Below are 16,516 nucleotides of genomic sequence, written 5' to 3' on the forward strand. Positions count from 1 at the left end.
AATCACATTTGTAATTACCAATTTCAGAACGGAGCAGTTTCACACAAGAAAGAAATTTACTAGCTGGAGAGATTTATTTTTTGCAGGGTGAGACCGAGTCATTAAAAAAGAAAATCTGAAGGAGATCTGGATTTGTTGAACTTCTCTTCGAAATTTCCTCTGTTGTACTGCTGCAGTCCCTGATTTGATTCTAGAAAAGTATTTTGAAATCCAAAACTACGCATGCAACTAAATTAACACAGACCACAAATACCACAGCTTGAATTATTAAGATTATAAAGTTTAACGTTTTACCAAGACTGTGATGCTTGTAGTTAAAATATCCAGTGAGCATTCTGAAACACACAAAATTAAAGATTTTTTCTTCTTTCCTAGATAGACATCATATGTGGTGGACATAATAGATAAGTAGCAGCACACGGCCAGCCTAAGTCCAAGTTAGGATACAGTGAAGATTATACAGTTTTTGAATGCTTTATTACAAATGAAAAAACGAACGATTGTACTGGTTACTGCTCAGTATTTGAAGGTGTGCAGGATTCTGCTAAGCAAAGCAGAAGTACACTGCACCATTACAAGTGTTTCTTCAGAAGCAAGGAAATAACGAAAATTAATACCTGTGAAGATAATAATTAAATATTTCTGCACTGGAGAATATTTTCCAGGTGAAGACCACCAGTATGTTAAAATGCTATGTTTCTTTCAAATATTTACAGTGTGGAAAGGCCTGAGAATATGTCTGAATCAGGTAGGGAAAGAAGATATTAGGTCCATATTAAATAAGGATAACGGCAATAACAGAACACCTCCAGAAACATGAGCCTTCAGTCTGAGATCCACTGCTCCCCCTCTGCCTTCTACTCTGCTCCCACCACTTCTCCTGTGCTGACCCCAGCTCTTGGACTCTGCCACATGCTGACTTGACTGAGGCATAAAAAGACTAAGTCAGGGAAAAACCCACAGGCAACCAAATACTTTTTGGTGGCCATGAGCACTGCAGTGTTTGTCTCCACAGAAATGGAGCTGAGAAGACTCCAAGAGTCTTGATTCACTGTAATTGTCTTCTAAGTGCACCAACACCTGCTCACTTTGGCACCTCTATATATTTTGACCCTTTTTCTTTCTTGCAGTTTTTGGAGGGAAAACATTCCCCATTGTTGGTCATATGCATAAACACTAAGTGTTAGCAAATTTCAAAGATCTGGGATGTTTCAACAGAACATACAAATGATACATCAATCCAAATACACTCATCAAATAGAGAACTGTTTGTTTTGCTAGAATATCATGTATTTAAGATCATCTTCAACTACACACTAGGGGGCATTACTTAAAAGCAGTTCTGCCCATTGTGGGTTAACACCCCTCAGATTTACTTTAATTTCTATAGAATGCAGTGAACACAGGATGTCTGATCTACTGCACCTCAGTCTGGATGCGACCATGTGGTCCAGCCACCCACACTGGGACAGCTTCTGTTATGGCCAAGTATTCCTCTGACAACCTAGGGTTATGAAGATACTTCCAGATTGTGAATGGCTACAGCACCTGAATTCCTACAGCTGTTACCGTATCTACAGCTCTACTTGAGGCAAAATTTCCAGGTTTGGTTTAAAGTTAACTATTTAACTAGAAAATTTTCACTGGAACAGATAGAACAGCACTCCCAGGAATAACTACCTGTCTCTAGGACTGTGAGGACCAGAACAACTCCGCAGGGAAGGCGAGTGGAAGCTTCTCTCTTCTGCAGTAGCATGCAAAGACACTTTGAATTATCTACAATACCTAGCCATTAATTCAGTTATAAAGATACTATACATGCAAATACAGAGAGGACAAACTGTAAATGTAACCTCTGGCAGGAAAACCAAATGAACAAATACAGACTTAGCTTCTCAAATCATGAAGATTTCCCCAATTATTTTCTGAACCTTGGAGAGTCTTTTCTTAACTCCCCTACACTTTTTGTTAGTTCTAAACTACTTAAAGTTAAAATCAAATCAAATGTCCTGACACTCTCTAATGCTATAAACCTAGTTATGTTAGGACCTTCTGTAGCTATATCACTACTTGCCTGCCTATCCAGCTTGATTCTTCTAGGACTTTTATCTAACATAATTCGAAATTAATGAGTCTATTTTAAAACCAAAGTATAGAATGATGCCTTATTTCACCTACGTAACATGAAATTTTGTGTTAATATAAAAATACATGTATTGGTTTACATATCTGTATGCTTACAAAGCAAAAGATAAAAACCAAACAAGTACATCTTAAACATTAGGCAGATATATATGGAAAAGTCAAAATAGTGATAGAAGTTGAATATGTTGGATACTAGTAGGCATACAACTACATGTGCATCTACAGAAAATCTGAAGCATAATTTATTAAATAAGTTGAAATCTTCTCAAGAAACTGATAGTCACAGTGAGTGTAGCAGCTACAAATATGGCTTTACAAATGTCATGGGATACAGAGATATTCTCAAATTCCAGTACATTTCAGACAAATTTCAAAATATTTACAGAGTGCATTTTTCTCCCATTTTTGCATATTGCAAATCTTCAATGAGTGCATGGTTTCACCTCTAAATTCACTATCCCTAGTAAGAGTAAAAGTGCATCTAGGCAAAACTTGCAATGTTCCCTCCTTTCTCTACATTGGTTTATTGTTTAGAGCTGTTTTACTTTAACTTCACCTTTTTTTTTACTCAATTTTCTCCAGAAATTTAGAAAGCAGTTGTTTAAAAAGAAAAAAGCTTTTCATCACATGTAATACTCTGCATACAGTCTATAGACAAGAAAGAAGGTGATAAAATACCATAAAGCTGTACTCACAAATGTACAGATGCTTGTGTTACTGCTACCTGTATTTCGGGAAACAAGCCAAACCTGAGCTCAGTAGAATATCTATTAAGAGTAAATTCTACTGGTGCCAATTTAAAATATTAAAATTACTTGTAACTACACTGATGATCATATCATTGAAAGATATCATGAAAAGATTTATAAAAGCTGGTTCAATGGTATTAGTGTACCAAAAGGCACCACAGCAAACAGTTTTTGTGAAGCACGCAGAAGCTTTCATCAACTTTATCACGAAAACATCATGTGTATATTACTGCAACCTCAAAGTGTCGAAACACAACATACTTTTAAAAAATATAGTTAAATAAAACAACTCCCCTAATTAATACTAGCAAACACAGAACTCTAAAAATGAAAAAAAAAAAAAAATCATTTGTGCAGAGGTAACAATTTGTAAGAGTATGTTTTTCTCTCATAGCACTGCAATGCTACTGCCATAAGTAATATTATTCCCATATTTAGATAGAACTGATAAAATAGACAGAATTAATCACTTCTGTATCACATATTAGGCCATGGTAGAAATTCCTTCTCTTTGGGTCTCTTCTGTATTTTTGCGTTTGGATAAGAGCACTCAGAAAGTAACTTTCAAACTGTTTTTCCTAAAAAGTATTTAGTATTTGAACCAGAGAAAACATTTTATTTTCTGCTATGTTTAACATAAGGAGCAAGCAAATACTATCAAGTAACTTTACAAAGCTGATATGTTCCAACAAATGGCTGTGTATCCCTTACTAAAGCTAAAAATCCCTGCTCAGCTAGTTGCTCTTAAAAGACTAATTCTTCTACCAAATTACACGTATAATAGCTGTAATAATGATCAAGCTACACAAGATCTGTCTTTAAAATTATAGTTATCTAATAAAATTTTGGCTGTATTGCTCAAATATACACAAGAAATATGACCTTTCTTCATTTCTTCACCCTAGCATACCAGAAGTGAGAAAAAAAGAAATATCTTGGTTTATATGCTATGCATAGTAAATGAGACTGCATTTATGCTCATGTAGGTACACTAAATCCTTTAAAGAAATTAAATGCCAAAACAGAGCCAGACCCTTCACTACAACAGAATTCCTAATACAAGCTTTCCTTTTAGATAGGTTAGACATACCCAGATAGAAACCTTCACCTGAATCTTCTTATATCTGTACTTCCCTCACACACACCCCATTTCTGGTTTTTTAAGCCTTCAGGCTGCAAAACACTCCAGACATATATAATCATGTCTCATTAGAGGTATGACAACTGGGCATTATCTTGAATATTTCAAAGGCCAGCTTCCAGGAAAATAAAAGCCACTAGATGACAATTATCACAATTCCAAAACTCTATCCATTCTTATAGCCTGAGAGATTGAGTTACAATTGCCAGATCTGCCTCTGGAACTTTCTGGTTTTATCACTTTACCATATTCAAAGTAGAAGAAAAATATTTCAACACACACTGAGTCAAAATACAATGTTGAATAAAAGCAGGACAAAATTTGCTATACAAAAAATACACACAGAAGTCACATTCTCACAAAAATTCTTAAGAAGTGTCTAATGACACTTTATCTTCAGGCCTCCTAAGGGTAAAACTTTACTCACACTTAGTCATGTTTACCACTCATTTGTCAGCTTCTATGGTTACTGTCAAAGGGTATTGTCCAGGTCAGCAGAGAAACAGCAACAATCAGAGTAAAGCCTAACAGAATATAATGTTGGCTACACTCTCCAAACAATTTAAAAATCCAACCAGGGCCAAATACACTACCACTTTCAGTTTCTGTATTTTAACATGCACTACTTTTTTTATACCTCGTTTACAATCAATCAGCCTCTATTCTGCTTTTGCAAAGCTTTCTGACAGCAACTCTATTTTCTCCTGCATCATCAAAAAACAGTTGGATAACTTCTTCAGAAATACGCAAACAATCTTTTCAATATTACCATTCTTAATGCTTGTTAGAGCTTTTAATATTATCTTCTTAGAAGTGGTTGAACCCCTGGAGCTTATGCCTACTGCATGAATCAACAACATTTAATTGTTTCTTTACACTTCATGTTTCACAGTTAACATCTGCAAGAACTTGTATCCTGACTTTCTATATATCTATATACATATATATGTTTTTAAGTGAGGACTGTTTTTCTTAAACTCTTTGCTTTTGAAACAAGAGAAGCTGTGTTCCTGAACTAAGCTCATGAACAACGGTTTAGTAACTTCTATTATAAAAATATTAAATTACAAATAGGTTAAAATCAACCAGCTAGAAGATTAATTGTGTTACTGTAACAAATAATCTCTACAGAAATCTACTCCCAAAAACCAGAGCTATGTTGTGACGTTCACTTCAATATATTCAATCTAAGTCACTATCAGCCAAAATAATGTTTTGAATTAAAGCAAATACATTTAACAGCATGCATATTTAAAAATATGTTAAATAGAGAATATCTCAATCTGATAAAAAATATTGCAATGTGAAAATTACTAATAGTTGCTTAAAACAGTAACTAAAACTTAGGCTAAATTGTAGTTTCAAGAAACTGCAAACACACATTGTCTACATAGAATGAGACAAAGTCTAAAAGATATCCGTAATACAACACTCATCAAATATGACTGAAGGTTTGATTTTAAAACAAGATTGTTTTAAAGGTAAAATACAAAATCTTCCCCACATGAAGAAAACATATTACATTGATAACTTGACAAATTCTGCTAAGTTGCACTGAATTACATAGAGGTTCTTTTACCTTGTGTTGTATGCAAGCAGAAAAACAGCCAATATTTTGAAGATTTTTTTCATAATATTCCACACCCACATACAAATGCACAGTTACAAAATGGGACAGCGTTAGCTGTGCTTTTCATTCAGCTTTATTTTTATTACACAAGCCACTATAAGGACAAAGATACAGGATATATTTTGTCTAATATGCAATGAATTTATTACCGTATATATATATATATAGTGCTAAGATATAATAAATATACAGATAAGTAAATAAATAAATATATGTTCCCAGAATATGTTGAAGACCTTACTATCAGAAATGTCATAATCTAATACAGATTGCTAAGGCCTTTAAACACAAAACAAACAGAACAAAACACACACACCCCCAACGCCCAAGCCTACAAATTCGCATTGTGGATACACACACACGCCAGTCAGGATATTACGTTTTTTTAAGCAGGTATAATGCTTGATGCATTTATAAAACAACGTATTATAGTTCATTATAGTTCATACTCTGGAAGTAAAGCTTCGGACGCAGAGACTATCTTTTTTTTCCTTAGACTGGCATCTGTAAAGCAGATGAACGTTAGAGAAGCAAGCATAAATATAGCACCTGAGAAAAGGAGAACGCACTGGCAGAATGCAGTCAGATCCCAGTATTTTATTTACCGTGGTTGCTAAGGAACAAGACTCTGCCCTGTGCCACGGCATCCACTGCAGGGCAGAGCAACCAGCAGCACATGAAGACCAGGCACGCCGTGGCACCAGCACTCACAACCCACTGTGCCCTCCAGCATGGTCACCAACACGGACACCACCTCTGGTCACCACAGCTACTCCATTCTTCAACTCGAGGAACTTTGTGGCCTGCACTATCACAATGTGAAATGGGCACCTAGAGTTTCCAAATCCAGGTTCAAACATGCAGATATTAAGATCTATTTGACCAAATGTCCATAAAGAACCATGTAAAAAGAGCTGGATGAAGACCCACAAAGATGGAACCCTAAAGGCTGCATGGATGAAAAACAAAGCTACAGAACTGTTGCTTGGCATCACAGGGCATGGTCTGTGCTCAGTCCACTTCTCCATGTTTGTGGACTCAGTTGTGAGACTCAGAACAATGCAAAGAGTTTGCTCAAGACATCATTCCAGGCGTCTGGACCAGTCAACAAGCTCTTTCATGCTAGGAGGAGGTGGAGTTACAAACAAGTGATTCCTACTAAAAGTTAAAAGCTTCTATCCATATTTTACATTATATTACAATTCTGAGAGTAGATGCAGCACACATACTGATCATGAGCTTATGCACAGTTACAGGAGACCAATTTATGTACCCAGCTGGATTAAGTGCAAATCTCAATTCAAAAAAAAAAAAAAGACACGCAAAGAAGTATCTTCCTTTGTAACAAAAACTTCGAAGGATGCTGTCAGGATGGAAAAGCTTTCCAGAAAACAAAGAATAGCAAAAGAAGAGTCTTGAAAACACAGAAATATAGTACGTACTCTGGGCAATAATAAAAGTAATACTAAGTGAATAAACAAATAAGTTTAAGGTGCTGCAAAACCAACCAACAAAACATAAAAAAAAAAAAAAATCTGAAGGTATCTACCAAAAAATACAAGGAAACACAAACATTTCCTATAGGATGCTTCATATAGAAGCAAAGGCAAATCAGATTACTCACAAACAATGCCAAAACCACATTTTTTGCCTAACATGTTTATAATGAATGGATTATCACAGCTTAAATTACATGAGAGCATCACTTTGATGAAAAAGCTTGGCATGCAGGGATGCTCCCACTTCAAACAGGATGAATGTCAGATCACCAACAATTCCGTAAAGTCAAGTACATGGTGACCTACAGAGAGAAAAAGTCCTAATTAATTTGACATTTAGAGGGTAGCTGCTCGTTTTGGGATGTCTTAATTCCTTATATTGCCCAATTCTCTTCAGACAAATTACATCAAATACCTGTTCCATGATGTCCAGTTCTATTAGTGCACAATATTAAATGCTCCATCTAAGCGTCCCATGGCTCTTGCATAATGGTAGCACAGCATTCCTAAGTCTTACATGTATGTTTGGGATCTGTGATGATTCCACTATTATTCATTTTTATGTATGTATGTACAAATGTTCGTAGACTTTTGGGTAAAGCTGTTGGACAGATTCCTCAAAAAAACAAGTGAGGAAACTCGGGATGGGGTAGGCAAGCAAAGGGCATGGGGTGATCAGAAGAGAAGGAACAAAACAATCAACAATAACAAAAAGCAGAAGTGAAATCACTTGAACTGTAGACATGTAAAGAAAGAAGTGCCAGTGGCAGAGCCATATGGGGAAAGCTCTCACCCCCTTTCTGCAGAATCAGCACACCTTATTGCCTCCCTGAAACACCTATACACCAATGCATACAACACGGAGATCAAACAAGAGGAATTATCAAAGTCTGTATAATTACTGCAGGTCCATGACCTCACTAGGATCATGAAGACATGGTGGGATAGCTCACATGACTGGAGTGCTGTGACAAATGGATATGGGCTCTTCAGGAAGGATAGGCTAGAAAGCCAAGAGGGGGAGTTGCACCTTATGTGAGGACAGATCAGGTGTCAGTTGAGAGCTCATAGGTCAAGATCAGCAGATAGAACAACACAGGTGATGCTGTAGTGGATGCCTGCTACAGATCTCCCAAGCAAGGATAAGTATACTAGGCTTTCTTCAGGCTATTGGAGTAAGTTCCATGTTTACAGACCCTGCCATCTGCTGGAAGGACAACAGAATAGAGCACAGCCAACCTAGGAAATTTCTGGAGTGCAGTGACAACTTCCTGACTTACAAAATAGGAACATTAAAGGATCCTTAGAGGAGGAAGCAATGTAAAAAAACAGATGATCTCCTTGGAAGATATCTCCAGGATACAGCCCTGGCAAAAAGAAGGGTCCAGTAGAGCTGGTTGATACTCAAGGATCACCTCCTCCAAGCTCAAAAAAGGTTTATCACCACACGCAGGAAATGAAAGGCAGCATGACGCCTGCATGGATGAGCAAGGAGCTCCCAGACTAAACCCAGACACAAAAGGAAAGTGTGTAAGAGGTGGAAGCAGAAGCAGCTGACCCAGGGAGGGGTATGGAGTTCCTGTCCAATTGTGTAGGCGTAGTGTTGGGAAAGGCAAGGCCTACCTTGATTTGAATCTGACAAAAGATGTCAAGGGCAACAAGGAAGGAATCTACAACCATAAAAACAGGAGAGGAACACTACAGATCATATGACCACTCTGCTAAATATGGTGGGCTCCTTGATTAAAACAAAACAACACAACAAAACACACACACAGAAAAGACCAAGGGACTCAGTACCTTCTTTGCCTCAGTGTTTTCTGGTAATACCAGCATTCAGGAATACCAAGTGTCTGAGACCAGAGGCAATGTCTGGAGTAAGGAAGACTTAGCCTCAGTGGAGGATTAGTTTATGGAGCACTTACACTGGACATAAAACTCTAGCGGGCCTAACAAGTTGTACCCATGAATGCTAAGGGAGCTGCCTGATGTCTGGACAAGGCTACTCTTAGTAATCTCCAAAAGGTCATGACAACTGGGACACCTACCTGAGAAATGCAGAAAAGCAAATGTCACTGTCTTCAAGAAGGAAGATCTGCTGACCGACAGCCTCATCTCAATCCATGGGAAGGTGATGGAGCAAATAACCTGGAAATTATTTACAGATACAAGGACAAGAAAGTGATAGGGAATTGTGAGCATGGACTTCCAAGGGGAAACCATGTTTAACCACCCTGACAGTCTTTACAACGAAGTGACTTGCTTAGAAGGTGACAGAAGAACAGATGTTGCTCACATCCACTTTAGTAAGGCTTTTGGTAACTGTCCCACATCCTCACATACAAGCTGACAAGTATGGGTTAGGTAAGTGTACAGCAAGGGGGGCTGAACATTGGCTGAATCCACAGGATTGTGATCAATGGCACTAAGTCCAGCTGGAGGCAGATCAGTAGCACCCCAGGCATTGATCCTGAAGCCAGTACTGCTTAACATCCTCCTTAATGACCTGAATGATGGGAACAGAGTGGACTCTCAGCAAGTTCACAGATGATATAAAAACAGGAGTTGGCACCAATATATCAGATGTGTTTGCCACCCTTCAGAATGACTTGGGGAGTTGGACAGACAGGGATTTCATTATGTTCAGCAATGAGAAATGTGAAGTCCTGCGCATGGGGAGTACCCCATCCACCAGTACATGCCAAGTGGCTGGAGAATAGCTTGGTAGAGAAAGAACTCTGAGGAGCTCATAAACAAGATGCTGACCATATACCAGCAATGTGCCCTTGTTAAGCAAAAAACGTCAACAGCCTCCTGGACTGCATTGAAAAGAACATTGCCAGAAGCTAGAAGGAAGGTAAACGTTCCTTACTTGGTATTGGTGAGGCCAGATCTGGGCTCCCCAGGGTGGAAAAGACATGTGCTTATGGGAGTGATTCTAGAAAAGGTCCACAAAAATGATTAAGGGGCTGGAACATCTTTAATACAGGAGTGTTTATCCTGGAGAAGGTAGGGCTTCTGTGTGGAAGGCTATTATACATGTGCATAAGCAGAGAGCCAGGTTCCTCTCATTAGTGCATCCTGCTAGGAAATGGTAACAGCCACGAAAGAGAAATACATGAAATTCCCTCTGACCACACAAAATACCTTTTTACTGTGGTTGTCCAGAGAGGTTGTGGAGTCTCCACCCATAACGATATTCAAAATTCAACACAACAGTCTCCAGCAATCTGGTCTTGCTGACTCTGCTTGAGCAATCTCAAAAGTCCTGTCCCATCCTCACTGATTCTCTTAAATTCACACACATTTAAACACTACTCCTTTTTAATGTATTTTCATCATGCTTCTCTCAATATTGTGTTCACCATTATTTTTTCCACACTCTCTGCACTTTAGTCTGTTTTCTTCTGTTTGGAATTACTTTCCCCAGTAGGAATAAACTAAGCTTCAAAACACTTCTAAAAATCACCCCCTAGAAAGCAAGTCAAAAGACTGTGTGGTTCCAAGTCTGCGTGTTTATTAGAGAAAAGATAGTGTTACAAATAGTGAGGATAATAGCTTATGTTCTGGGAAAACAAACAAAAAGCTCAAAATCCAAGTCAACCCATCCTTGACATTCAAAAGATAATTCTATCTTATGGTGATTATGAAATAGCTATGAAACCAAAAAACATTCCAACTTTTAAGACTTGGTACTTATGCACTTATTTTTTTCCTTAATTGTTATGCATTAAGGCATTAATTGCTTTAAGTAACTGAAAAGTTTAGCTATTGAATTAAATCCAAAGGGCCAACCTTCCCCTGCCCTCTTGTCGCAATGCATGAGCATCATCCCTGGTCAGCCTGACGTGTATCACTGTGCTCCCAAACCATCTCAGCAGTCCTTTGTTGAATTTACTCTGTCTCTTTCTTTTGTGCATTGAGGTAGGGGGTATGCATGTTTGGGGGCGGGTGGAATCTAGTATTCTTGATAGAGTCTAATGAGTGTTCAGTAAAGGGGAATAAATCACTCTTCCCAGTCTTCTGATTACACTCCTTTTCATACAGTCTGAGTACTGTTAGCCTTCATTACATACTGCTGGCTCATGTTCAGCTTGCTGTCTACCAACACCCACAGGTCCTCCTCATCAGAGCTACTTCCCAGCCAGTATTGCTGCAAGTGGCTCTGCCTTCCCAGGTACAAGAAAACTCATTAACCAGTATCCTCAGAGCCTGATCACTCAGTCTTACACATTTTAAAACTCATCTGGTTGCCAGCTACCCAGATCACAACATCCTAATTGGGACAGGGTATTAGGAGACACAGACTAAAGACCTGATACAAGTCAAAGCAAATCACATCTGTTGCTCTTCTTTGGAGATGCTTTTCTTTGATTTTCATAATCTTTGGAGATGTCATGGTTGGCAGTAGCCTTGGCTGCAGCCATCATGAGATGGTGGAATTCAGGATTCTGGGTGGAGGAAACAGGACAATAAGTAAGACTAAAACCATGGACTTCAGCAGGGCAAACTTTGGTCTCTTCAAGGTTCTGCTTGGAAGAAGCCCATGGGTTAGGGCTCTAGAAGGTAGCGAGTTCCAGGAGAGATGGCTAATATTCAAACATCCCTTCCTCCAAGCTCAAAACCAATATATCCCTAGGAAGAAGAAATCAATTAAAGACAGTAAGAGGCCACCATGAATGTGTAAGGAACTCCTGTCAAAACTCAGCTGGTAGAAAGCTGTTTATATAATGTGGAAAAAGGGACAGACCACCTGAGAGGAATTACAAGGAAGCTGTTAGAGTATGCAAGGATGGAGTGAAGAAGGTCAAGCTACACTTGGAAGCAAATCTGCCCAGGGATGTCAAGGACAACAGCAACAAAAGGAAGGTTAGGGAAAATGTAGGTCCATGGCTGAATGAGGTGGGTGCCCTAGTGACAGATGACACCAAGAAGGCAGAGTTACTGAATGCCATCTTTGCTTCTGTCTTTAATGCTGACTGGCCCTCAGGTATCCCAGACCCTAGAGATTGGGGAGAAAGTCTGGCAAAAGGAGGACTTTTCCTTGGTTGAGGATGAACAGGTTAGAGATTGTTTACACAAACTGGACATCCACAATCCATGGGCCCCAATGGGATGCACCCACAAGTGCTGAGACAATTGGCTGATATTATTGCAAAGCCACTCTCCATCAACTCTGAAAGTTCTGGAGAACAAGAGAGGTGTCTGAGGACTGGAGGAAAGCCAATGTCACTCCAGTCTTCAAGCAAGAAGGAAGACACAGGAAACTACAGGCCGGTCAGCCTCACCTCCATCCGTGGAAAGGTGATGGAACAACTTATACTGGATGACATCTCCAAGCATGTGAAGGAAAAAGTTATCAGCAGTCAACATGGATTCACCAAGGGGAAATCATGTTTGACCTACCTGATAGCCTTCTATGATGGTGTGACTGGCCGGGTAGATGAGGGAAGGAAGAGCAGTGGACATTGTCTGCCTTGACTTCAGCAAGGCTTTTGACGTCTCTCACAACCTCCTCATAGGCAAGCTCAGGAAGTGCAGGCTGGATGAATGCATGGTGAGATGGATCATGAACTGGCTGGATGGTAGAGCTCAGAGGGTTGTGATCAACAGTGCAAAATCTGGTTGGAGGCATGTAGTTAGTGGGGTTTCCCAGGGGTCATTACTGGGTCCAGTCCTGTTCAATATGTTCATCAATGACCTGGATGAAAAGACTGAGTACACCCTCAGCAAGTTTGCTGATGATACCAAACTGAGAGGAGTGGTTGATACACCCCAAAGGCTGTACTGCCATTCAGTGTGACCTGGACAGGCTGGAGGACTAGGCAGAGAAGAACCTCATGAAGTTCAACAAGGGCAAGTGTAAGGTCCTGCACCTGGGGAGCAGGTATAACCCCAGGCACCAGTACAGGTTGGTGGTCATCCTGCTGGGAAGCAGCACTGCAGAGAAGGACTTGGGAGTTCTGGTCAACAACAGGTTGACCAACAATGTGCCTTTGTGTCCAAGAAGGCCAACAGTATCATGGTGTGCATTAGGAAAAGTGTGACCAGCAGGTCAAAGGGAGGTTATCCACCCCCTCTACTCTGCCCTGGTGAGGCCATATCTGGAGAACTGTGTCCAGTTTCGGGCTCCCCAGTTTAAGAAGAACACGGAATTACTGGAGGGAGGCCAGCAGCAGGCTACAAAGATTATGAGGGGTCTAGAGCAGATTTCTTATGAGAGTGAGAGAGCTGGGTCTGTTCAGCCTGGAGAAGAGAAGGCTGAGAGGGGATCTTAGCAATGCTTATAAATATCTCAAGAGTGGGAGTCAAGAGGATGGGACCAGACCCCTTTCAGTGGTGTTCAATGACAGGATGAGGGGCAACAGACACAGATTGAAGCACAGGAGGTTCCATCTGAATATGAGGAGAAACTTCTATACTTTGAGGGTGCCAGAGCACTGGAAGAGGCTGCCTAGAGAGGTTGTGGGGGTCTCCTTCTCTGGAGACATTCAAAACCCACCTGGACATGTTCCTGTGTGATCTGCTCTGGGTGAACCTGCTTTAGCAGGTGGGTTGGACTAGATGATCTCCAGAGGACCCTTCCAAGCCCAACCGTTCTGTGATTCCTTTGGCCACAGAGCTAATCATTTTATCACAGAAGGCAGCCAGCCCTCTAACGCATGATTTGCTCTTAGAAAAAAATACATCCTGGCTACTCTGAATTATCTTAATACAGCTAGCACTTCATGAGGACTGTCCCATGGTTCTCCTCAGACTGAAATAAGGCTGACTGGCCTTCTTTGAAGAAGGATACAACATTTCCCTTTCTCCAGTCATCGGGGACCTCCACGATCTTTTCAAATATAGTACAGAGGAGCATCACTGCATCAGCCAGTTCCCCTGGCATACTTGGATGCAACCCATCTGGTTCCATAGACTTGCATTGGTCAAGTTCTTGCAAGCACCCCTTGACTCCGAGAACTGTCCTTGAATGCTTTCACTAGGCAGAGCTTCCAGACAGAGCCTGTCAGTGAAGACTAAGGCAATGAGGACAGTGTCTGCTGATGCTGAATTATCTGTCTCTTACATTGGCAGATCCGTATTTTCCTTGTTCAGCCTTCTACTGCCAAAGTAGTGGTAAAAGCTCTCTGCATGGCCCCTGATGTCTCTTACAAGTGTCACAAACTTTGGTTCTCATAACGCCATCCTTAAATATTCAAAATTCCTTCTTTTTACTCTGCTCCTGTTTCCAGCTCCTATACACTGAGTTTTTGCACTGGAGCTAACTCATGAATTTCCTGTTCAGCCTTACCAGTCTCCCAGATACATCTATTACTTTCTTGAGTATCAGGATGAACCTTCCTTGTATTTGGAGGAACGTGTCATTAAGCACCTGTCAACTCCTATAGGATCCCATCGACTAGTTCCTTGAATTAAACTGAAGTCTGTCCTACTAAATTCCAGAGTCTGTACTCTGCTACTTTCCTTCCTCAGTTCCATCAGGATCTTGGTATCTACTATTTCATGGTCAGTATAGCCAAGTTTACCAGTAATCATCTGATTCCCAAGCAGTTCTTGATTACATACAGCAGATCCAACTGTGTATCACCCTGTTGACCTACCCAGTACTTGTATTAAGAAGTTATTCCAAACATCCTCCAGAGAGCTTCCTGACTGCTTGCTTTTCAGCATTACCCTCCCAGCAGATGTCACGGAATTTGAGTCCTCCAAGAAAATAGTTCCCATGATCCAGACTTTTAAAGAAGGCTTTGTCCTCTTCCTCACCATGATCAGGTGAACTACCACCATGATGACATCCTTTCTGGCCTCTCCCATCCTGACCCACAAGCTCTCGAACAGACCACTGTCATCCCACTGAAGAGCTCCCTACATCCAAACTTCTTCACATCATGGCAGTCCTGCCCTGTTTATCTTCACCTTTCCTCAAGAGTTTGTATCCATCCATCTTCTCACTCCAGTCATGTGATCTGTCCTATCATGTCTCCACTATACCAAAAATGTCACTGTTCTGTGACTATATGCAGCACTAATTCCTGCTTGTTTCTCAGGCTGTATGTATTTGCATAAATGCACTTGAAATCAATATCACTCTTCTACCAACCCCAAGATCCCTCTTGAACCCACCACCCTTTACTTGCCATGCACGTGTGCCAATACGTCCCTTAACCATAGGTCATAATGTCGCTTCACCACCCAAAGTTCTACTCACCCAGTTGGCCAGCCTGTTGGCATAGATGCTCTTGTCCCACTTGAGGATCAAGGACTTTCAGAGACAGATGGGAACCCAATTATGGGTCCCATGGCACTAAAAGTCAAAGACCTGTTGGCATGAGCTGTGCAATTAACCAGGTTTCAATCTACAGGACTGGCCTGCTCCTTTCCATTGGGAAGACTTGTCCTCCAAGGTCTTACCCTTTTGACAACAGGACTGAGAAGCTCTTATATAACCGGGCTCCTTACCTTGAGAGATAATACTATCTCTAGTAAGGCAGGTTTGGTTTGCAGCTCAAATTTTAAAATTTCAACACAAAAGAACAGTACATTCACAGTCCAAAAAACTCAACATGAATTAGAAACACCTAGTCTACTTCCCCTCCATTTTGGGAAAGCAAATGGAAACACTTGAATAAATATCAGTTTCTCCATATTGCCAGTTAGGAATAGGCAATGTGCAGGGAAATGGCATAAAGGACAAATAAATTACTTTTAATACTCTCTCTTTAAGAACTAGGAAGAGGGAAGTATCAAGAGATAAAATATTTTTTCCATGTAAGAGCAATTACAAGTAAGAAAGCTTAAAACTATAACCTACTTTTCTCTGTACAACAGAACCTCATGAAACTTTGCCCTCTTTAGGGTAGGAAAACAAAGCATGAAGGAAAACAAAGCATGTGTAGGAATAGCTATCATCAGTCTAGAACCTGGCCACCAAAACTATTCAGGGAGTGTTTAGAATATGGAAACTTCTGTCCAAAGAGAAAAGGAGGAAAGGAGAAAGAACATGGAAAGCATGTCTATATTAACAAGTCAGCCAAACACCCTTCAAAATGTACTCATTCAGTACTTTCTAAACTTTATGGAATTTATTTCATAGGTGCTGAACCAAGCTACTGTATCTCATTTACGACCCTGGTAGAGAGGACAATTACCACAGTGAGTGGTTCAAGGATTTGCTCTGTTCATGTTCTCTTCATGAACTATTCTTAGTCAGATATTGTTCTTCTGTCTCTTGCATTTGACCAAAACAACACATCCCGGACACAACCTTTCTCCAGTCCCAGTGGACCAGCCTTTTCCCAGTCCCAATAGCTGACAGCATGGTCTAATGCCTTCTGAGCAATTTGTCTTG

General features: G+C 40.2%; 1 protein-coding gene across 3 annotated transcripts in view; it reads right to left on the reverse strand.

Moving 5' to 3' along the window:
- The window catches only part of UHRF2 (ubiquitin like with PHD and ring finger domains 2), a 91,474-nt gene that overhangs the window by 33,487 nt on the left and 41,471 nt on the right, over positions 1 to 16,516 (reverse strand). The gene's annotated exons all lie outside the window — the stretch shown is intronic.

This window comes from Patagioenas fasciata, chromosome Z (genome assembly GCF_037038585.1).
Source record: "Patagioenas fasciata isolate bPatFas1 chromosome Z, bPatFas1.hap1, whole genome shotgun sequence".
Taxonomy (NCBI): Eukaryota; Metazoa; Chordata; class Aves; order Columbiformes; family Columbidae; genus Patagioenas; species Patagioenas fasciata.